Source organism: Talpa occidentalis, unplaced genomic scaffold (assembly GCF_014898055.3).
Source record: "Talpa occidentalis isolate TD23 unplaced genomic scaffold, MPIMG_talOcc4v2.1 talOcc4.6, whole genome shotgun sequence".
In the NCBI taxonomy this organism is placed as follows: Eukaryota; Metazoa; Chordata; class Mammalia; order Eulipotyphla; family Talpidae; genus Talpa; species Talpa occidentalis.
This window is the reverse complement of record NW_023604972.1, coordinates 61,187,105-61,212,850: the sequence shown is the minus strand read 5'-3', so window position 1 is coordinate 61,212,850 and position 25,746 is coordinate 61,187,105. Positions and strand designations below refer to the sequence as shown.

The 25,746-nt window shown below is 37.3% G+C and overlaps 1 protein-coding gene across 7 annotated transcripts in view; it reads right to left on the bottom strand.

Annotated features, from left to right (window-relative positions):
- The window catches only part of PDLIM5 (PDZ and LIM domain 5), a 237,195-nt gene that overhangs the window by 106,515 nt on the left and 104,934 nt on the right, over positions 1–25,746 (bottom strand). The window lies entirely within an intron of this gene.

Below are 25,746 nucleotides of genomic sequence, written 5' to 3'. Positions count from 1 at the left end.
TTCCTCATTCTATAATACAAATTTATTTTCTTTAGTTTACAAAAAATCCTAACATGACTATCTTCATACATAGACTCAAACAAAACCACTACAGCTGAAAAGTTTCAGACATAGAAAAAAATCGTACCTACTTGCAGAGGGAACTCAACACATGGTTTTATTAGAAACATTCATCAATACCAAGGAACACTTACATTAATTCTTACTTAATTCTTCAATTTTTTTACTAATTGTTCATTTTACCAAAAAAGAGAACTACATTATTATTGCACCTAAAAGTAAAACAGCAAATCAAATCCTAAAGTTCAAATTTCTCTTCTCAAACTAAGTTACTACTATAATCCTTGATTAATAAATTTATTTCAAAGTACAATATAAAAAAAAAAACAAAGAAAAGCACAGTTTCTCTGGTTTTAGCACAGATACAGGTACAAAATTCAGATTATAATCCACTGGCCTTTTGATACCATTACTGTGGGATACTTTAGAACAGAGTTTGACATAGAAGAATCTTATATAAGGACAGGAAAGCTGACATTCAGAAAGAACACGTTGATAATATTTCAATGGCATTTCTATTACACACACTTAGTGTTTTCTGTGCTTTAAGTTTTCTCATTTCAGAAATGTGTTTCACAATTCCCACTTACGAGCCTCACATTTACTAGAAGATAGTATTTATCAAGAAAATACAAGCATGAATTTTATTTGGAGTTAAACAAGACTTACATCTCAATGCTACCTTTGTAACAGTAAGTTACTCCAAGTTAATTAACTTCTCTGAGTTAGCTTCCTTATCTATTAAAGAGGTTACCAACTATCCCACAGGGTTATTCTGAGGATTAAATGATACACTATATGGAAATTACCTTGCACTATACTTGTGACTTGTAGTGGATAAATAAAATAACCTAGGATTTGTGTAGTGTATCCATGGTTTTGTAACATGAATATGTTTAATATTATAAACAACATATGGTGCTTTCAAGGACAAATTCATTATAAGCAGTCTGTATCTCTACTCTGACACTTCTGTAGTGGTTGAAATAAAAGACTTAAATGAAAAAGTCTGTAAACTAAAGATAAAGTTAAAATCAGAACAATTCCTCACAATAGAATATAATTCTGAAAGGCCACAAATTCTGTCTCTCCAAAGGAGAAATAACATTTGATAAACTTACACACATATGTAACATACTACAGAAGCATTTTATATTATGATTTTTTTTAAAGACAGAAACCTAATCACAAATTTGATAATGCTGCTTCCTTCCTTAACAGTTTGCGCTCATCTAGCATAGGCATTTGTCAAAAATTATAATTAAATAATTATATTATTACATGTTAACTATCTGCCCTATTAGGTAGTATACCAGTTTTATGACAGAAGGAATCAAGTCCACTTTATTCACTTCTGTATTCCTGAGGTATATGTAGAAAGAATATACGACAAGTGTTGGACCTCCCCGGTGGCTCTGGGGTTAAGTCTCAGAGTTATCAAGCTATCTATCACCAGCCACTGCTGCATGAGTTAAATCCCAGGCCAGGGAGCTAACTGAGAAGGCATAGCAGACCTCTCCTGTCTTGTGCACTGCTTCCCTCAGCTGTGTATTTCAATAGATCTGCCTGTTCTGCTCCCTACTCTGTCTCTGGTAAATCCTCTCACCCCCCCCATACCTCTGGCCTACACCCCAGCTCTTTTATGCATAAACAAATAAAATAAATTTTAAAAAAGAGAATAAATGATTGGGCCTCCCCGGTGGCGCAGCAGTTGAGCGCTGGGTTGCGAAGCTGCCTGCAGTCTCTGCAGCGCCAGTTCGATCCCCGGCTGCTCCCCGGCCACCGGAGGAAGGGCCCACATGGCACGCAGACCTCTCCTGCAGCCCGCTGCTCCCCTCAGCAGTGTACTTTTGTTCCTTCTGCCTGCTCTGCTCCCCACTCTGGCTCTGGTGAATTCTCTCACCCTCCCGCACTTCTGACTGTACCAGGTGCTTATATAAATAAATAAATAAATCTTAAAAAAAAGAGAGAGAATATATGATGTGTGTGTATATGCATACATACACAAATACTTAGATACACATATAAACAGGGAAAAAAGACTAGGAGAAAATATAACAAAGTATGTTTTCTTTCGGTGGCACAAGCTTCATATTTTCTGTATCTTTGGAACGTTCTTCAATATGCATGTAACTGTTTTACAAACAAAATCATTAAACATTTTCTTAAAGGAAAACAATGCTTGAAAAGCAGAATAACATAGAAAACAGCATTAATTAGAAAATCACTTAAACTCAAATGATTTTATAATCTCTTGATGAAAGATAATCTCTAAAAGGGAATATGGATGCACTCAGGAGAAGACACACAAAGAAGAGTAATTAACTAATATTTAAAAATAACACAAAAAGTATATAAAGACAGCAGAAAGACGAAAAGTCTAGTGACAAAAGGGAAGACGAATGTCTCTTTCCCAGCAAGGACTTTGATGACAAAGCAATTGAAAAGACATATTATCTGTATCGATAACCAAAGGAACAATATAAATAAATATATGAATAAAGATTAATAAAACTTATTTTCAGAAAATATTTTCACATTTCCCTTCATAATCTATTAATAATTTATTCACCCTCTATTAATCTATTAATAATAGATTAATAATCTATTCACCCTCTATTGCAATGTATGAATATATTCTTAATAATAATCTATTCACTTAATAATCTATTCACCCTCTATTGCAATGTCTGAATATATTCTCTGTGGACTATTGATAACACGGGCTGAATATTAAGCATGCAAATACTAAACACAACACATGAAGAGTTCTGGAATCTAATGAGAAGAGACTTAGATTCAATGGCATGCACACTGAGTGAATCCCTGTATCTGGGATGTGCTGGCTCACACACTCCTTCAGGGTCCAGAGTTCCTAGAAGAACTCTCTGTGAGACACTGTGGACTCTCCTACAAAATTCTGAGCAACAAATTTCCCTAAACTTTGGCTCAGCACTGAACATTTATATTCCCTTAAGAATAAAAGACTGAATAGGATTTTATAATTTTATTGTTAAAGGATAACAATACTAGTGTTACATATTATTAAAAGAAGTAGAGAGCTGTACTTAACATAAAATTCTGACCTGGGAAAACAGAAAGTCAGTGAACTATTATTTAGAAATACAAAGGCACACATCAGAGAAAAAAAATTAGGTGCTTCTGCTGAAAGAGACCAGGTAAGTAGAGGAATAAAAAAGGAACTGTTTGAGCCTTTTAATTCTTATGCCTTTTCCTTCTTATACTATTTACATAAATTTTCAGTGTGTCTGCCTGTTCTGCTCCCCGTTCTGTCTCTGGTGAATCCTCTCACCCTCCATCTGGCCTGTACCCTGGTTCTTATATAAATAAAATAAATCTTAAAATAAATAAATAAATAAGTATACTGGTGATTCAAAATATGAAGTAAAGTACTATAGTAACATTAGGAATGCATATACACAGAGAATTTATAAGTTAAAGATTTCAACTATCACATGAGAAAAAAATTAGATTTCTGAGAACAGAGGAAACACAAAAAATATGTATCTAACAACATCAAAAATACTTTTAGTACATTTCTACCTATTCTACTCCTGCTTCAGATGTATTAACCAAGTAAGACAACCTAAAGTCACCCAGTCTTGCTCTGTCCTTTTTTCAAGACTCTAAGACCATATCATGTGTCTCATGTTTCCTGAAGTGTTTTACTGCCACCACTTGAAACCTGATCAATCAACAGCACAATTTTAGGAAATAAAATCTACATTGGAAAAAGATCTTTTGCCTTGTCTATGATTTTCTTCTTTCTTATATTTTTCTTATGGAAATTTTCATATTCTGACTCTCATCTATGCAAGTATATCTAAAATGGGATTTATCTAGAGCATATTTTTGCTGTATATGAGATTTTTATATTTATTTTCAATTAGTCAACAATGTTTTACTAAGATCATAATATATAATTAGAAGTTAAAATTAATACAATCTCTTCAAGGAACTCCTATTTAGACAACATTTATGGAATTATAATTTAGTCTGTTCTCATTTTTATTTTAAAAACAGAGTCAAACTCATAGATATAATCCATTTCATAATACAAGTTTTAAAAACCTCTGGAAAAACAATGGTTTCCTTTTCTCCGTATTTTCCAACCACAAGAATGTTGCCCACATTTCTTTAAACAAATCTCTGAGTCACTCAATCTCATAACTTACGGATATTTTTAAATTATACTAAAGTATACTACATTGTCAAGAGACAGATGTCACTAAATGGAATGACTTATAAAGGAGATTAAGCTCATCAGATTTTTTTAAAAGTTTACTTTCATGATCCATCATCATCAAGTGTTTGTTTTACCATTTCAGGAAAACGTAAGTACATATCTACCAGTAATCTCAGTTAAAGAATCACACTTTTCTTAAGTATTGGGGAACTACTGAGAACAATAATTAAGCAAGTTTTAACATCATTAGGCAGAGTCAAAAATCTGCCTCAATTAAGCAAGCTTTGTTATCAATATCTTTGTCTATTTAACATATAAGAAGTATAAAGTTCATATATAGGAGGGGAAAAATGGACCTATATCAAAAGAAAGGAGGCTTCTACTCCTTCACTCCCTCTTAGAAAACAACTGATACTCAACAATATAGGAACACTTTTCATTCTGAGCTGATCTTAGTTGTTAGTACTTTTCCCTTTATGGATCATGTACCAAACATTAGACCAGGTTCATTAGTTAACCGTTATTATGCTACCTGGATTTAATTCCTCACATTGATGCATATTTTAGCATCTCCTGTGTGTTAAAAATTCTGTTATGGCTATTGTAGGAATACCACATCTGACTAAGAAATGAATCCCTCCTTCAAGCATTTTCCTTCACATTTATTAGGGAGATGAAATAAGTAATCTGAACAAGTGATTAAATATATGGGCTGCAGAACACTAAATCCAGAATCAAATCTCTAGGGGTGGAACCCCAGTAATCTGCTTCAAACTTTTAAAGTTCAATAAAATTTCAAGGCTTTGATTTTGAAGAATCTAAGGGATGCCCTTTAATTTACCACACATGTATAAATTCATTATAATCCAGCTTTAGGCACAAGTAATTTATGGGGGCCTGTAAACATTAAGTCCAGCACCTTCGGATTACTAATTTTTCTGTCCTTGGCATTTGGGATTGTGTATATATTTACTAAATAAATGCTAGTTAATATATTGAATAGTTTCACTAAAAAAAATGTAGATTTAATTGAGCTAGAGAGAGACCAGAAAACTCTGAAAAGGAATAATTTCTCTTGGTGGAAGCATTAAAATGATTTTACTATAACATTATCATTAATTTTTCATATTGCAATATGTAATAGAAGGGTAATCTTCCCTTGTTCTTAACTGCTCTCAAGTGCTCTGCCTTTTGTATTTTAAAATTAACATGTTAATCAAATTATCATTTTTTGTTACTTTTTTTTAGCATTTCTCATGTCTCCTAGATCTTTCTATATGTACTTATTTTTCTACTAAGGACTTTCACCTTGTATTTCAGGTAGAGTATATTTCAAAAAAAGGTTGCACATTATTTTCACAGATTTCTTTCTAGTAAGGCTTGTACAAATAAGATACCAAATATTTTGACAAGTAATTTTTAATAAGAGAAATAAAAATAACATTAATTACAAATGCCAGAACTATTCCCTATGCTCTTCAGTATAAAGAACTGCTGTAGGACACTAGAAGTTCAAATGTGGTGTTTTTGACTTCAAAACTTTAAATGTCTTAAACACTAAGAAGCAACAAGTCATCAAAAAACTTAAATCAATTTGTGGTGTCTCTGGTGGACATTTTGAAGTGGGCCAACTAGGCTAAAATACCTATAAAGATAACACAACTAAGTTATTCTGAGAAATGATAAGCTCTAGCCAAAGCTACATTGTTTCCTTCCATCTTTCAGTGTGTGACAACAGAGCTTAAAATAATTTTGCAAGGATAATAGCACATAGTGAACAATTGCTAAAATTCCTTTAAATTTCTTATTTCCAGTGAGTTATTAAGTCTTTTACTATTATAAAGTGATAGACCAAAAAACTGGACAGAAAATGTGCAATTTTTTCCAAAACAACTTTAAAAAAAAAAAAAAAAGATTTATTTATTTATTTATTTATTTAGACAAGCACCGGGTACAGTCAGAAGCGCGGGAGGGGGAGAGAATTCACCAAGCCAGAGCAGGGAGCAGAGCAGGCAGAAGGACCGAGGGACACTGCTGAGAGGAGCAGCGGGCGGCAGGAGAGGTCTGCGCGCCACGCGGGACCCTCCTCCAGTGGCCAGGGAGCAGCCTGGGATCGAACCAGCGCTGCAGAGGCTGCGGGCAGCTTCTCAACCCAGCGCTCAACCGCTGTGCCAACAGGGAGACCCTCCAAAACATCTTAACTTTAAATCTGAAATGTGAAAATATATTTTAAGTAGAAAAATAATTCATATACATCTATTAGAATATTTACAAATACAGAGATGTAAAACTAAACAAAATATTTTATAAATTAAACAAACTATTAAAATGTATCCAGATGATAATTCTACTGAGCTATTATATAATTACAGTATTACTTATTGCATTATTTCCACACAATTAATGTGTATAATTTGCATGTATGTTGGACAATGCACTGTCCTACTGACTTCAGCAAGTAAGTATATAATAAGAAACTTTACACTCTTCAAAATCATTACGTAACTATGAGGTATATGGTATCATTATCATTTGAAGATATATTTTGCTGAAAATTTACTGAACAATTTTATTTCATTTTTACCAATGAAGCATTAATAATTTTTAAATATGACATTTTTACGTACCCCCAACATTTAGGCAGATATTAACTACTAAACACAACTTTAGAATCATGACATGTATAGTAAGACCTCTCTAGACTACATCTTCAGATGATACTACAATTAATCAATCTTAGTTCTCCTAATAGTTGTAAAGAATCTGGCCCCAGAAACACTTAACCAATGTTTAAGAATGAAGGGGGCCACCCTGGTGGCGCAAGGGGTTAAGATGCAATCTATAAAGCTCTCCACAGCCATTGCAGCTCAAGTTTGATCCCCGACCAGAGAGCCACCCACATGGCGCAGCAGGACTCTCCTGACTCACCCACTGCTCCCCTCAGCAGTGTACTACAGTCAATCTGCCTGTTCTGTTCCCCACTCTGTCTCTGGTGAATCCTCTCACCCACCTTACGTCTGGCCTGTACCCCAGTTATCGTGTACATAAAAAAATAAATCTTTAAAAAAAAAGAATGAAGGGGTAGTATTGGCAAATCCCCTTCTTCAATACTAAAAAGAAACTGACAAACAAAGCAAATAAATATAGCTGAGAAAAGTGACTGCTTTGTTCACTGTGTCAAAAGAAAGGCGTGTTCTAACAGGTGTATAGCCTCTAGTACAATACTGGTAAGTAACAAGTCACAGAGAAAAAAAGATTTCAAAACGAAGACTAGTACTACAGGATAATAAGCACTATTGGTAGTGAAAAAAGACAGGGCAGGTTAGCAAAAAAACAAAAACAAAAACAATTAAAAAAAATGAGTACAGAGAAGAGAAAAGAACAAAAAATAGAAAAGTGAATCAAAGTACAATCTAAACAGAGTGCCAGCATACCATTTTGGACATTGGGAATTTGTGCATGGGCGGGGGGGGAGGGGAGGCAGGGGGGCACGAAGGAGGTGCAGGTAGAGCCAGGTAATAGATGAAAGCTAAGCTGATACTCATTTAGATTTTAGTAATCTCTAAGAGTATCAGAGTATCACGCCAATGATGTATTTGTTATGCTAAAGGTAATATACTGTAGAGGGAGACTATGGTCTCTAGAGCCAGACAGGGTTCAAAGTAAAGCATTGCTGTTTACAAAAGGGGTGACTACAGGCAAGTTATCTCACCTTTCTGTCCTTTACTTTGCTCACACATAAAGAGGCAAACAAAAATATCTTATGCATCACAGGAACAAAGTTGTGTATATGCTGATATATAAAGCAGAACAATGATTTAGCTGTTATTAACTATGTGACAGTTACTCCAGTACCTAGCTCCGGAATTCATTTTCACTATTTTCCTATGCATCCAGTAGTGAATTGTACCTCAGAAAATGAATGTTATTACAAAAGAATTCATTCAAGAATCGGTATCATACAGGTAAAGTACAAAAATTCTTAGACTACTGTGAAATGCTCATGTACTAGTAACCAGAATTCAGCTAATACTAGGGGAAAAAAACTCAAGATTTTTCTGACATGATCATATGTCAAAAGCAGAAGATATATCTTCTGAAGCTGGAAGAAGAATTTACAAATACTAGAATAAATGAAGGTCAGCTTAAATTCTGTTGACTAAGGGTTGTTTCTCAGACTATGAAAATTCACATTGCAGGTAAGACTGAAGAGTGGGGAAACAGGAAAAGTGCCTGCTTTCCATCCTACTAGTGATTGGGGAAAAAAAAAATCAAAGACAATGTTTTCAACTTTAGCATGATATGATGACATATCAAAGACATAATGTAATTGTTAAGAATTAAATTTTTTGAAGGAGAAAAATATTTTGGAAATGTTTGCTTCCATCTCCAAAACTGACAAGCATGAAACAAATGTCCAGAAGGCTCATTCTAACCTTAGGGGCAGAAGAAAATTAAACAACAAAATGCTGGCAGCATCTGCAAAAAGCTAGAATCAAGCTGCATTCAGCTGACCCATATGCCACATTATCCTCCATATGTGCTACAAGAGGAATAAAAGAGAAGAATACTGCTTCGAGCATACAACACTATGACATATGTAGGGTCTGCTTCTGCTCTTTTCTAAAAATGAAAAATGGACATACCCTCTGACCTACCATCTCCATTCTAGAAATTTATGTAAGTGCATATACACTCATACATGTTTGAAATGAAACATATTTAGAAAAAACAATCAGAAATCATTAGAACCATGAAAAAAATCATTAAAGCATTGTTAAGAGCAAACCAAATGTCCACTGATAGGAAATTGGTTCAAAATGTTTTACTACATCCATATAATGGAATATTATGGACCTGCTATGAAAATGAGCATGTTTTCACTAATGATATAGAAAGAGTCCCATCATAAGCTGAAGTTTATATTGTAGTTTATATCTAATTGTCTCCTGTTAGTTGCTCTAAGGAGAACTGAATGGCTAAGGAACAGTAAGAGGAGAAGGAATATTCACAACAGAAGCTTTGTGTCTTTCTTTTTTTTTTAAGATTTATTTTTATTTATACAACAGCTGGGGTACAGGCCAGAGTTGCGAGAGGGTGAGAGGATTCACCAGAGACAGGGCGGGGAGCAGAACAGGCAGATGGACCGAAATCATTGCTAAGGGGAGCAGCAGGTGCAACATGAGAGGTCTGCTGCGCCATGTGGGATTCTCCCTGGTAGGCTGGGAATTGAACCGGCGCCTCGGAGGCCACAGACACCTTCACAGCGCTGCGCTCAACTGCCTGTGCCACCAGGGAGGCTCTGTGTCTTTCATTTTTTGAAAAATAGAAGTAAAATACTGAAATAATAATTTTACTGTTATAAAATTTAAATTGTATGTTTAATATTTATATATTAAATTTATATTTATATAAATACTAAAAAAAAATAAAATATTAACAAATTTTGCCTAAGTATCCATGTAAATGGCAGAGCAGAGACCTAAATCTTGGATTAATACCCAAATATAATTTTTCCCAACTAGGGTCATATTGTCACCTACAATGGCATCTTGGTACTTTATAATAAATGCTATCTTATTTTTATTTTTTACTTTTAAAAGGCATTTATTGTCTTAATTTTTTTTATTGCTATTGAAGTACCATTGTTTTATACTGTTGGTAGCATTTTGACAGTATAGAACTTCCCAACTCAGGTGTACTCACCATAGCATTCCCACCACCAAGGCACCCACAGCCCTCCACCATAGCCATCCACCCATTCTCACACTGCCCCTCTGGCTCCACTTCTAAAAGCCATAGGTCTAGGGACAGCTTTCAAGGATTAGTTTTAAAATTTGTCTTTGTCTACCCCTTTGTTTGGTTTTTCTACATTCTGTGAGGCAATCAGGTATTTACCTTTCTCCTTCTGGCTTATTTTGCTTAATGTAATCCCTTACAGCTCCATGTTGCACATGGTATGAGCTTACCTTTTTGACTGCAGAGTAGTATTCCATTGTATATATACACACCAGATCTTCTTGAACCAGTCATGCGTACTTGAGTACTTAGATTGTTTCCATATTGTGGCTTTGCAAATACTGCTCATATAAACACAGAAGTGCAGGTTTCCTTTGAAATTAGTGCTTTTGTGTTCTTTGTGTTGATTTTCAAAGAGTGAAATTACTGGGTCTTAAGGAATATCCATTTTTAGTGTTTTGAATATTCACCACACTTCTTTCCACAGAGGCTGAATCAGTCTATAGTCCCAACAACAGTGTAAGAGAGTTCATGTTTCTCCACACCCTCTCTAGCACTTGTTTCTGTTTTTCTGTTTGTTTGTTAATATAGGCCAAGTGTGAAGTGGTATCTCACTGAGACTTTGATGTGCATTTCCCTGATAGGTGATGATGAACATTTTTTACATATGCCTATTGTCCATCTGCATATCTTCTTTAGAGAAGTGCCTATTTAGCTCTTTTGATTGGGTTGCTTGTTTTCTTTTTGTTGAGCTGTATGAGCTTTTTAGACATCTTCAAAATCAGAACCTTGTCAGATGTATGATGTGCAAATATCACATAGGAGGGTATCTGTTTATTTTTTTTTAAGATTTATTTATTTATGCATACAAGAGCTGCAGTAAAGGCCAGAGGTGTGGGGGTGGCAGGATTCACCAGAGACAGAAAAGGGAACAGAACAGGCAGATCAACTGAAGTACACTGCGGTCGAGTCAGGAGAGGTCTACTGCACTATGTGGGCTGCTCTCTCTGACGAGATGGGGATCGAACTAGTGCTGCAGAGGCTATGCAGAACTTCATAGGCTGTGTCTTACCTATTGTACCACCAGGGAGGCCCTCTTTGTTAAGTTCAGTGTCATTTTTGCTGTACTGAAGTTGTTGGTTGATGTAGCCCAGTTAGTTATTTTCTCCTATTTTCCATGCTGCTGGAGACGAGTCCTCAAATACGTTTCTGAAGTTTATGTCATGGAATGTTTTCCCTATGTTTTCTTCTATATGGTTTCAGGTCTTACATCTAAATATTTTATCCATTTTGAGTGGATTTTCATGTATAGTATGAGACACTGTTTTTGCTTCATTCTTTTATTGTGGCAGTCCAAATTTCCCAGTACCACTAATTGAAGTGCCTTCCTTGTTCTGGTGCATACATTTTGGTCCTTTGTTGCAAATTACTTGTCCATAAATGTGTGTTTTTATCTCTGGAATATCAATTTTATTCCATTAGAGTGTGCCTGTTTTTGTCCCAGTACTATGCTATTTAAATTAGTATCACTTTCTAACATTGTTTGAAGTCTAGGAGAATGATGCCTCCAGTTTGCCCATTTAGACAGGACGGCTTTGACTATTTGTGGTTTTTTTGGTGGTTCCATGTGAATTTCAGCAATGTTTGCTCCATTTTCTTTGAAGAATGCCACTGGGATTTTTATGAGTATTGCACTGAATTTGTAAGTTGCTTTGGGTAGGACGGTCACCTTAACAATGTTGCTTCATTCTAGCTGTGAACAGGGACTATCTTTCATTTCTTTGTGTCTTCTGTTTCTTTTAGCAATTACTGATATTTCATAGTTTTCTTTATATAGTTTATTCACCTGCTTTGTTAGGTTTATTCCTAGGTATTTAAATTTTTATTGCTGAGATTGCAAATGGGATTGCTTTCTTAATTTCTTCTTTTTTTTTTTTTTTAAAGATTTATTTATTTATTTATACATGCACTGGGTACAGTCAGAAGCGCGGGAGGGCGAGAGAATTCACCAGAGCCAGAGTGGGGAGCAGAGCAGGCAGAAGGACCGAAGTACACTGCTAAGGGGAGCAGCAGGCGGCAGGAGAGGTCTGCGCGCCATGCGGGACCCTCCTCCAGTGGCCGGTGAGCAGCCGGGGATCGAACTGGCGCCACAGAGGCTGCGGGCAGCTTCGCAACCCAGCGCTCAACCGCTGCGTCACCGGGGAGGCCCTTAATTTCTTCTTCAAATTCATTTGTATAGAAGGAGTCAACTGATTTTTGTTTGCTGGTATCCTTCCACTTTGCTAAATTGGTTTATTGTTTTAATTAGGTTTTCTTTGGCACCTTTGGGGTTCTCTATATTATCATGTTATCTGCAAAAAAATGATAGATTTACTTCTTTTCCATTTTGCATTCCTTTTATTGCTTTCTCTTGTCTGCTCTAGCTAGGACTTCTAATTCTATGCTGAATAGTAGTAAGAGTGGGCATCCTTGCCTTGTATGTGATCTTAGTGGAAACTCTTTCAGCTTTGCACCATTAAAAATAACACTAGCTGTGGGGCTGTCATATATGGAATTTATTATGTTAGGATTTATTCTCAACTTTTCTAGGGTTTTCATTATAGATTGGTATTGAATCACAGATGCTTTCTCAGCATCTATTAACATGATCATGTGGTTTTTTCCTTCCCTTTTCGTTGATGTGGTGATTTACACTGATAGATTTTTGGATGCTGAACCATACTTGTGTTCCTGGTATAAATCCCACTTGATCACTAATCACTGGATTTGGTTTACTAAGGTTTTATTGAGGATTTCTGCATCTGTGTTAAAGAGATTGGTCTATAGTTTTCTATAGTTTGTGATGTCTTTTTTGAGTTTTGGTATTACCATACTGTCAGCTTTATAAAACATGTTTGGAAGAATTCCTTCTTTAAGTTTTTGAAATTGTCTGAGCATACAGGTATTAGTTTGTCTTTGAAGGTTTGGTAGGACTCATTTGTGAAGCCATCCGGTCCTGGACGCTTGTGTTTGTTTTATTGAAACAGTTTTGATTACTGCTTCAATTTCCTTGCTTGGGATTTGCTTGTTCGGGTTTTCTATTTTTCACTATTTAGTCTTGGATTGTGTGATTCTAGGAATATGTCCATCTTGTCGAGGTTTTTTTAATCTTTTGCATATAAATGTTCATAGCAGTCTCTCAATATGCTCTGAATTTCTGCAGTGTCTGCTGTAACTTCTCTTTCATGTCCAATCCTCACTACTTGAATTTTCTCAATCTTTTTTATAGTGCATGTAGTTAAAGGGTTGCTATTTTATTTTTTTTCAAAGAACCAGCTTCTGGTTCTGTTTTGAACTTTCTTTTGATTTCTATTTCATTTATCTCTCCTCTAATTTTTATTATTTCCTTTCTTTTAATGGTTTTGGATTTTCTGTTCTCTTTTTTCCTAGGCCCATCAGATGAGAGACAAGATTGTTTATTTGCACTTTCTAGTTTGTTAATGTAATCCTTATTTGCTGTATGCTTCTCTTTTAGAACTGCTTTTGCTATGTCCCATATGTTCTGAAAAGTTATGCTGTCATTATCATTTATCTCAAAGTATTTATTTTTTTTAAAGATTTATTTATTTATACAAGCACTGGATACAGTCAGAAGCGCGGCAGGTTAAGAGAATTCACCAGAGCCAGAGCAGAGAGCAGAGCAGGCAGAAGGACGCAAGTACACTGCTGAGGGAAGCAGCGGGCTGCAGGAGAGGTCTGCGCGCCATGTGGGACCCTCCTCTGGTGGCCGGGGAGCAGCCGGGGATCGAATCGGCGCTGCAGAAGCTGCAGGCATCTTCGCAACCCAGCGCTCAACCGCTGCGCCACTGGGGGGGCCCTGTCTCAAAGTATTTTTTAATTTCCTCATTAACCCTGTGGTCATTCAACAGTGTATTTTTGGTCTCCTTGTATTAGAGTATCTCTCTTTTCTTTTTATGAGTCGATTTGTAGTTCAGTACCTTTATGGTCAGAAAATATAGTTGGTATGATTTCAATCTTCATGAATTTGTTGACACTTATATTGTGACCTAGTATGTGGCCATATGAATACATGTTATCTTGAGAAACATGTACTTGGCTCTTGGGAGATGCAATGCCCATGCAATGCCCTATAAACCCACGTGGTATACGTCTTTATTTAGGATGATTATGTCCTTATTTATTTTATGTCTTGTTGATCTGACCATTGGCAAGAGTGGGATGTTAAAGTCTCCAAACATACAATGTTTTTTTTTTTTTTCACATATGCTAACAGTAGTTTGATGTATATTGATGAGAGTTATGTTTTCCCATTGTATTGTTCCCTACAACAATATAGTGTCCATCCCTGTCTTTTCTTACATTTTAAACTGGAAGTCTATTTTATCTGATATAATTATGGCTGGTCCTGCCTTCTTTGGGTACCATGTGCTTACAGGACTGTTAGCCATCCCTTTACTTTCAGTCTATACTTATTCATGAGACTTCGGTGTGTTTCCTGGAATCATCAGAAGGCTGTGTTGTGTTTCCTAATCCAACTAGATACTCCATGTGTTTTTGCTGGTGAATTATAAGTCCATTGCATTTAGAGTGATTACTGATACATAATATCTGTTACTGCCACTTTGTTACTACCTGTGTGGTTCTATTTAATTTCTTGTTCATGTCTCTGTGTTCATTCCTCTCGTTGGTATAAATCATAAAGCTCCGAGTCTCCCTGGTGACTCAAGGGGTTAAGACGCAACCTATGAAGATATTTGCAGCCACTGCAGCACAAGATCAACCCCTGGCCAGGGAGCTACCCACATGGTACAGCAGACTTCTCCTGACTCGCCCACTGCTCCCTTCAGCAGTGTATTTCAGTCCATCTCCCTGCTTTGTTCCCCACTCTATCTCTGGTGAATCCTCTCACCCACCACACCTCTGGTCTATACCCCAGTTCTTGTATGCATGAATAAATCTTTATAAATACTAAAGCTCCTTTTAATATTCCTTGGAAGGTGGGTTTAGTGGATGAAATCTCCCTAAGATTTTGTGTCCAAAAAGGTCCTTATTCTTCTCTCACACAGGAAGGACAGCTTTGCACAAAAAAAAAATATTCCTGGCTGGCATGTTTTGTCTCAGAGTATTTTGAATATTGTATTCTTTTCTTGCCTATAGTGTTTCTTCAGAGAAATCCAATAACCCAATTGGGATTTCTTTATAGGTATCCATTTGTTTCCCCTCTTCGTTTTCATTATTTTTTCTTTGTCTTGGACTCTCAGAAGATTTACTGTTTTGTGTCTTGTTGTAGGTCTCATTTTATTTAGGTAACTTTGTGTTCTTTAGATTCCTGTATTTGTATGTTCAGTTCCTTTGGGATGCTTTCTTTCTTTACTTTTTTAGTTTTTCAGTTCACTTTTCTCTCTCTCTGGGATTCCTATGATTCTTATATTTATTTTCCTCATGGTATCAGATAATTTTCAAAGTGTTTATTCATTCTTTTTCCTTTGTCTCTCTATCCTGCTTCTTTCTCATTTTCCTCTTTGATATTACTGATTTTTTTCTTGTAGTTGGTTTATTCTACTTCCTTGGCTTTCTCCAGAAAATTTTTCCCCCCCCATTGATCTTTTTGCATCCTATAATTTTGTTACTTTCTTATTTGAAGTTTCAATATCAATCTTTTGTCATTGATTGTGTTACTCGTAACATTCATTTATTTTTCTAAGTCCTCTTACATAACTTTAAACTGTTTTCCTAAGTTTTCATTGTTTTATTCAAATTATTTTTTCTTAATTATGGCAATTTTAAATTCTGTGTCTGATAGGGAAGAAAGTTCTTCCATATCTTTGTGGCTTGGTTCTAGGACTTTGTTTTCTCTCTGTAATGGTACTGTTACTCTGAGGCCTTGCTTGAAATTTATATTTTTCTTTCTCACCATTGTTTGCTTTGGTTTTGCTCAACTGTAAATGGAGCTTCTTTGTTGTATGTAAGTCCTTCTTTCCCACTAGGAATTTACTTGATGGTGGGCCTACCTGCTGGTGTCTTGCAGGATCTGTCGTGATTCTAGAGCCTACCCTGAAGAACTTTTGGGCCTGGTTTCAGTGGCTGGGATAATTCTGGGTCGAGAAGCCCAATCGTGAGGACCTTTCCCTGAGAGCAGTGGCTCTGGACCTGGTTCCAGTGTCCAAGAGTTTTTAAAGGTCCCTGATGAGAAGTGAGGCCCTGTGTGGACCTGACATAAGCATGCATCTGTTTCCAAGTTACTGGTGGGGCAGTGCTGTATAAGGTCCATTTCCCAAAAGTGGCTAAGGGTCAGCAGTAAAGGGCAAGGCCCAAAGTGGCCTAAGCTGTGGCATGTCTCCTCCTGAGGAGCTGGTGTCTAAAAGATAGGTTGATGGCACTTCCTGAAGATGGCCATGGATCAGCAATGAAGGGTGAGGGCTGTCACATGCATCTGCTCCTATACTATAGACTATAGCATGCATCTGCTCCCAAGGCACCAGTTGCTGAGAGCTAGGGTGTTTACACTTTCTGAAGGTGGCTAGAAGGGGGGGCAATGTTGAAGAGCAAGGCCTCCACTGCCCAGACTGGGGTGTGCGTCTGCTCCTGAGACTCTAATGGCTGAGAGGTGGGGTGGTTTCACTTCTCAAATGTGGCTGGGGGCCAGGGGTAAAGGAAGAGGCCCTGCTTGGCCTGGGCTGTGGCGTGCTTCTGCTCCCAAGGTGCTGGTGGTTTAGACTAGGGTCAGGAGTGCTTACCGATGGTTGCTGAAGATCCCTGATGAAGGGTGCCCTGTTCAGCCTGAACTGGGGCATGCATCTGCTCATGAAGCACTACTGACTCAGCTCAGAGAGTAAAAACTTCTATGCCCAAGAAAGTCTTTCAGGTTTTAACTGAATTTTCCAGTTCCAAATTACCATAAATATTTTTTCAAAATATTTTTTGCTGTAGACAATAGTTACTTGCAATTATGATGATGATTTAGACAATTCTGATGCCAATCTATTTAAATAATTTCAGACATTCTTATGATTTAATCAGTAAGGCAGAAAAGACTTCTCAATTTGGGGGGAAAAGTTGATAATAAAAGCAAAGTGTATGAATCCCGGTTTCCAGTACAGTCTACAATTATAAATTCTGACTTCTAGTAGTTTCTACTTTAAGGAATACTTTCATAAGTTCTTTTATCAAAAACAAAATTCAAAGCTAACAAAAATGTAAACACATTAAAATGGAAACTCTTATTGTCAGACTTATGTCCATCGAGGGTTTTCTGGGAATGCATACAAATAGGCAAAAAAAAAAAAAAAAAAAGAATGAGAAACAATATATTGAAATAGAGGGAAAAGATTAAAGATGTCGGAGGAGGGCGGAGCAACATGGCGGAGAGGAGACGCTGCGAGTAAGATCTCCCATTAAAAAAAGTTAATAGGGAGGAAAAGCAGCAGGTCCCAGTGACAACTGGGACACGGAAGATAAACGGACGACTCCAGCAAACTACCCGAAGAAGAAAGTTGCCATAAAAGAGGACTAGAAGGGAGGAAAGCACAGAACCCTGCTCCCCTCCCCCACCCACAGAGTCGGTACTCTCCAACCAGCAGAGAGGAAGGGAAAAAACAAACCAAAACGACCAACAAGAACAAACTACGCAGCAAGCGGGACTGTGAGTGGAAAGGAACTATTTCAGCCACCACACCCCGTGAACGGGAGCTGTGGAGAACCCTGCAGGATTCACCGGCGGCGGTGAGCTCCAGGCGCCATTAAACAGAGACCCCGCCCCCCAGGAGGAGGCCAGGACCAGCACACAGCCACGGGCCGCCCGGTAAGCTTGCGCGGAAAAGCAGCGCGCTGGAAAAGCAAACGTGAATCGGGATCTGGATAGCGCGGAAAAGCAAACGCGGATTGGGATCGCGGCTGCCCAGGTCCCCGCGCCTGCGACCTAGGCTTGCAGGGAGACATGCGCGAAGACCCTCACTGAGGTGAAAGTCCCTCACTGAGTATCCAGGAACCAGGCACCTAGGCACGGGAGCGGGGTGCAAAAGACGCCATTCTGTGGACACTGAACTGGGCTACAGCCCACGTCCTGGACCAGAGGGCTTTGGAACTGAGATCTGGAGCACAAAATTCGGGGCGTGGGATCTCCACGACGATGAGGCACAAGGCAGACACAGTACCCCAAAGCCGTTAAGGTTTACCCTACCATTCCCGCTGTTTCCTGTCCCACGGGGCGAAAAAAAAAAAAAAAAAAAAAAAAAACAGCTCCCCAAGGGCTCTAGAGGATATCTCTGGCGCCACCTAGCGACTTGAAACCAGCAGAGGCTCCTGGAGGAGCCAGTGGCCAGCTGGGAAGTTAGCCCACGCCAGGCCCCTGCCGACCAGTAGTCTGAGCCCACAGGGGGAGCGAGTACCCAAAGCCGGGGCACCCCAGGCGCGCAGAAGAATGTGCCTGAGACTGGACACACAGGGAGTGTGTCCCGCATCGCCATTTTAGAACAGGGACATTTCTTCAGTAAAGACTGCCTGCAGAAGGCTCCCTCAGGAGCCAGAGGTGAGTCGGGGAAGTTCGCCCAAACCACAACACATCTGGCCTGCAGTCCAAGCCCAGAGGGGGAGAGGGAACACACCGCCGGGGCAGACCAGAAGCACAGGGGAGTGTGTCCCCACATCGGCATTTTAGAACAGGGACCTTTCTTCAGTAAAGACTGCTTGAAACTGACAGATGGCTCCCGGAGAAGCCAGATGGGAGCAGAGAAGCTCACCCAAGATGCCGGCCAGTCCCAGCAACACAGTGTCCCAACGCATACGGCAAATTAGAAAACAGACAGTAGGGAGTAGAAGAACCACAGGCAACATAGCAACTCCTCAGGGAAGAAGCACAACACAAAAAGAAAACCAGCCCCCAGATTGCAACGACAGTAACTTGGAAGAACTTCTGAGCCTTCCAGAAAGAGAATTTAAAATTTCCATGATTAAAAAACTGACAGAACTCATAAAGGAAAACAATGATAAGGGAAAAATAATCAAATATCAGAAGAATGAAATTGAATCCCTAAAGAGGGAAGTAAAAGAAATGCAGGAGATCAAAGAATTAATGGAAGAACTAAAGAATTCTGGGAAAAGCAATGAAAGCAGAATAGATGAAATGGAAGAACGAATAAGTTCTCTTGAAAACACAGAAATGAAAAGAACCAAAACAGAAAAGGAAAGAGAAGTACGAAGGAAAAAGAATGAAGAAAGACTTCGGGAACTATCTGACACCATGAGGAAAGGAAATATAAGAGTTATAGGAATACCAGAAGGAGAGAGAGAGATGTAGGAACAGAGAAAATATTCCAGGAGATAATTGAAGAGAACTTCCCAAATGTGAAGAAGGAGCTGAAAATTGATATACAAGAAGCAAGAAGAACACCAAACTTCCATGACGAAAGGAAAAATACAGCAAGACACATAATAGTGAAGCTCCCAAGAATCCAGGACAAGGAAAAAATAATGAAGCTGACAAGAGGGAAGAAACAAATAACATTCAAAGGAAAACCAATCAGGCTGACATCAGACTTCTCTGAAGAAACACTACAGGCAAGGAGAGAGTGGAAGGACATAGTCAACAGACTCAAAGAAAACAGATGCCAACCAAGAATACTCTATCCCGCAAAGCTTTCCTTCCTCTATGAAGAAAGAATAAAGACCTTCCCAGACAAACAGAAAATATGGAACTTCATTACCAATAAACCCCCACTCCAAAAAATACTACAAGGAATCCTAAAGCCAGAACCTCAGAGGGACGAATAACAAGAAAGAAGGCAAGGAAAAAAAAAAAGATATTAAAAGAATAAATAAAATCAAAGGAAAGACAAACATAATGGCAAATACAGATGCTAACATATCAATATTAACCCTAAATGTAAATGGACTAAACTCTTCAATAAAAAGACACAGAGTTGCAGCCTGGATTAAGAAAAAAAACCCAACCTTTTCCTGTCTGCAGGAAACACATTTAGCTACAAAAGATAAAAATAGACTCAAAGTTAAAGGATGGAAAACAATCCTACAAGGAAATGGACCAAAAAAGAAAGCAGGAACAGCTATACTTATATCAGATAAAACAGATTTCAAACTCAAAAAAATAAAAAGGGATCCCAATGGTCACTACATTATGATCAAAGGGACAATATTTCAAGAAGAAATAACACTCATTAACATATACTCACCAAACAAAGGAGCACCAAAATATATCAGACAACTGTTGTCTTCTCTGAAAACAGACATCAGAGAAAACACATATGTAGTGGGAGACTTCAACACACCACTATCAACAATGGATAGATCAACAAGACAAAAAATAAGTAAAGAAACTAAAGCTCTAAATAAGGACCTAGAGCATTTGGGCTTAAAAGACATCATAGAACACTAAACCCCCAAAAAATGGAGTACACATTTTTCTCAAGCGCACTCGGATCATTCTCCAGGATCGATCACATACTGGGGCACAAGACAAACATCAACAGATACACCAAGATTGAAATCATACCAACCATCTTTTCTGACCATGAAGGCATCAAGCTAGAATAAACCATAAAAGAAGGCAAGGAACTTTCCTACCTCATGGAGACTAAAAACCACACTACTGGAAGACCACTGGACTAATGAGGAGATCAAAGAGGAAATTAAAAAATTCCTTGAATGACAAGGAGGACACCAATATCCTAAATGTATGGGACGCAGCAAAAGCAGTAATAAGAGGAAAATATATAGCAATAGAAGCTCACATCAAGAAACAAGAAAAAACTCAAAGAAACAACCTAATCTCGAAGCTCAAAGATCTAGAAAAAGAACAACAAAAAAACCCCAAAACCAGTAGAAGAAAAGAAATAATAAAAACCAAAGCAGAAATAAATGAAATTGCAACTAAAAAAACAATCCAAAAGATTAATGAAACCAAGAGCTGGTTCTTCGAAAAAATTAATAAAATAGACAAACCCCTAGCCAGGCTCACAAAGGAAAAAAGGGAGAAAGCACAAATAAACAGGATCAGAAATGAAAGAGGAGAAATCACAACGGACACAGCAGAAATAAAAAGAATAATCAGTAACTACTATGAAGAGTTGTATGGAAACAAGTTCAACAATCTAGAGGAGATGGACAAATTCCTACAACTCTACAATCACCCAAAGCTAGATAAAGAAGAAATAGAACACCTAAACAGACCAATTACAAGCAGCAAAATTGAAATGGTAATCAAAAACCTCCCCAAAAACAAAAGTCCAGGACCTGATGGATTTACAAATGAATTCTACCAAACATTCAGAGATGAATTGGTGCCTATCCTTCACAAACTCTTCCCAAAAATTGAGAAGGAAGAGACAATACCAAACACGTTCTATGAAGCCAACATTACACTAATACCAAAACCGAACAAGGACAACACAAAAAAGGAAACCTACAGGCCAATCTCCCTAATGAACACTGATGCAAAAATCCTCAATAAAATTTTAGCTATCAGAATCCAACAATGTATCCATAAGATAATTCACCACGACCAATTAGCATTCATTCCAGGGACACAAGGATGGTTTAACATCCGAAAATCAATCAACGTTATCCAACACATCAACAAAAAGAAATATAAAAACCATATGATAATATCAATAGATACTGAGAAAGCTTTCGACAAAGTGCAACACCCATTCATGATAAAAGCCCTTGAAATTCTTGGGATACAAGGAACATACCTCAACATCATAAAGGCCATCTATGACAAGCCAACAGCCAGTATCATTCCCAATGGTGAAAAGCTGAAAGCAATTCCATTAAGATCTGGAACAAGACAAGGATGCCCACTCTCACCACTGCTTTTCAATATAATACTGGAAGTCCTAGCCAGAGCAATAAGACAAGAGAAAGACATCCAAGGAATCCAAATAGGAAAAGAAGAAGTCAAACTATCACTATTTGCAGATGATATGATAATATACATAGAGAACCCCAAAAACTCCACAGAAAAACTAATTCAACTCATCAATCAATTCAGTAAAGTGGCAGGATACAAAATAAACACACAAAAATCAGTAGCCTTCCTATACACAAACAATAAATCTGAAGAAGAAGAAATCAAAAAAAACATCCCTTTTATTATTGAAACAAAAAAAATCAAATATTTGGGAATAAATCTAACAAAAGAGGTAAAGGACCTATACAAAGAAAACTATAAAACACTGTTAAAAGAAATAGAAGAAGACACAAAGAAATGGAAAGACATCCCCTGCTCATGGATTGGAAGAATAAACATTATTAAAATGGTCATCCTACCAAAAGCAATATACAGATTCAATGCTATTCCAATCAAAATTTCAATGTCATTCTTCAAAGAAATAGAACAATTATTGATGAAATTCATATGGAATCACAAAAAACCCCGAATTGCCAAAGCTCTCCTGAAAAAGAAAGAAGGGAATGGAGGCATCACACTCCCAGACTTCAAACTATACTACAAAGCCATAATCATCAAAACTGCATGGTATTAGAACAAGAACAGACACACAGACCAATGGAATTGAATAGAAAATCCTGAAATAAACCCACAGATTTATGGTCAACTAATCTTTGACAAAGGAGCAAAGACTATGCATTGGAGCAAAGAAAGTTTGTTCAATAAATGGTGCTGGGAAAACTGGGTCGCTACATGCAAAAGAATGAAGCTTGACCATTACCTCACACCATACACAAAAATCAACTCAAAATGGATTAAAGAACTAGACATAAGACCTGAAACCATAAAATATATAGAAGGAAATACAGGCGAAACACTACGTGATTTGCACATCAAAGACATCTTTACAGATACATCACCCAAAGCAGTGATAGTGAAGGCAAAGATAAACAGCTGCGACTACATCAAATTAAAGAGCTTCTGCACAGCAAAAGAGACAATAACAAAAACAAAAGAGAAACCCCACCGACTGGGAGAACATTTTTGCACCCAACACTAATGATAAAGGACTGATCACAAAAATCTGCAAAGAGCTGATGAGACTCAACAACAACAAAGAAAATAACCCAGTCAAAAAATGGGCAGAAGAGCTAAAAAGAAACTTCTCTGAAGAGGAAATGCAAATGGCCAACAGGCATATGAAAAAATGTTCAACATCACTTGTAATCAGGGAAATGCAAATCAAAACTACCATGAGATACCATCTTACACCAGTGAGAATGGCACATATTAAAAAAACTAGCAACAGCAAATGTTGGCGAGGGTGTGGAGAAAAAGGAACTCTTCTGCACTGTTGGTGGGCGTGCAAACTGTTCCAACCACTATGGAGAGCTGTGTGGAGATTTCTGGACCTACTAAACATAGAGCTTCCATATGATCCAGCAATTCCACTCCTAGGTATTTACCCAAAGGACACAGAAACATCAATTCCAAAGAGCACCTGCACCCCTGTGTTTATAGCAGCACTGTTTATAATAGCTAAGCTTTGGAAACAGCCCAAATGCCCAAAAATAGATGACTGGATCAAGAAGATGTGGTACATATATACCATGGAATATTACTCAGCATTCAAAAAAGATAAACACATGCAATTTGCAGCAACATGGATGGCACTGGAAGGGAACATGCTCAGTGAAATAAGCCAAAAAGAAAAAGAAAAATACCGGATGGTCTCACTCATAGCAGGAATCTAGAAAACTTAAACAAGGGACCAGGAAAATGAATAACTATAAGAAAGTGAATACCAAAATCAACAAAAAACTATGAACCAGAGACACTTTTTGGGGGGTGGGAGGGGAGGGATTGGGGTCAGAATGGGGGGTTGCAATTGTATGGGGAATATAAAAATAAAATTTATTATAAAAAAAAAATAAAGAAAATCTGACACTGAGTTCGTTTGGAAGCATTTGGTAATTTACAATTTCGTCAGACAAATTGATGCAAATATCTGTTTTCCACCAAAGCAGCAATCATTGGAAATTGGTGATAGAAAATAGGAAACATAAGAGCAAGAAAAGCAGTAATGGTCAAACATTTTTATAAAATTACCAAGGAAAAGTATTCATATAATTAAGACATTTTAATTTCCAGGTGTTCAATTATGTAAAACCTCTCAGATATTGCATCAAAGGAAAGTACCTTTTATTCTCACCAACACCGGGGCTGACTCACTTGTTATTTAAGAAAGGATTTCTGAAAGGAGGAAATGCTTCAGTAACCGAAAGTATAAATATACCAACATGAATACATTTAACAATATGAGCACAGTTCTCAGTTTTTTTCTTTATTGAGGTAACATTGGTTTATGAGGATGCATACCAAGTTTCAGGTATACAGTATATAAAAAAAAAGATTAAAGATGTCATTTAGCTACTAACTAGATACAATATACAAAATTTCCTCTCTGTATGTGGAAATATGAAGCTTGCAGACATTTATATTGTTGCAAATAGAATACTGGCATGCAAATGAAGGTCAATTAACTCTACATACAGTGTCCTAGCCTTACAGACAGAAAGCAAATATACATAAAATGCATGTTCTATGCATATAATCATTTGTGGGAACAAAGAATGAAGGAAATATAGAAAAGTATCCAATTTGAAGACAACATGAATTAAAGGACAAATTGACCATCACTATTCAGAGAGTTGGATGACTTTTTCAGTTCACAGAAATATTTCCAAGGCATGGAAAGTTTAGGATTAGGTAAAATATTTTTTAGTTGAGTGCTTGTTTATATAAAGACGAAATGGAGAAAGAAGAGTGTGGCCTGTGCAGAACATCAAATCACCTGTTGGTAAAGTGATGACTTTTACATACCAAAAGTGTTGAGTGGAGAAAAACCAATTTAATCTGTGAGCACTACTGGGTTTAGAGGGAAGTAGGTGTGCCCTGAAGAAGATTAGATGAATTCCTAGCATGTTTTTAAAGCAGAATAAGGCAAGTGACTCACAGGGAGTAAACAGGCACTTTGTATCTGATGCCTTTTGGTTCACCCCATTATTTCCTCTTATCTTGCCTTAGAAGAATGTCATGAAAACAGCCCAATATCCTTATCTCCTCTTAAACTGAAAATTGGATGGATATGAGCTGCTTCTATTAAATCTCTCCAAAACATAGACATTATACCTAGGATTTCCTGGTTTAGCCCTTTAAAGGGGTTAGGCAGATAGAGTGAAGGTATCATTCCACTTCACACTTTTTTTTCCATCTAGTAAAGAAAATGAAAAAGGGAAAAAAAGTTCTCCCTTTAAGTTGGCAAATACATATTTATTAAAATATCATGAAAAATGGATTTCAAAAGAAAAGGCTAGGGGCTTGGAATGAAAGTTGGATAGCAATTCAGTGGAACATAAGGTCAGAGTGGGCTCTCCTGTATTAAGAAGCCTGGGTGCAAACCCTAAATCAGTCATTCTGAGTAACTGCATACAAGTTATTCCAATATCTATTTCTTCCTCTGGAAAAAAAAGTACTCACATACACACACACACAAAAAAAAGAAAAAAAAGTGGAAAAAAAAAAAAACAAAACAAAGGGTGAACCACAATCCAAGGCAGGACAAGGATCTGATAAAAATTAGAAGTGTCAGAAAACTGGTACCCTAAAGAACTAAAATTCAGACACAACAACTGTAGTAATGATAAAAGATATAATGAGAAGGATGAGAAGGGGCCCATATCAGTAATAAACAGTGAACAACTGAAAGATTATTAATATTACTGCACACCCCAGAAGTGAGAAGGGGTGTCAAGCACCAATCTCTAACCTTACA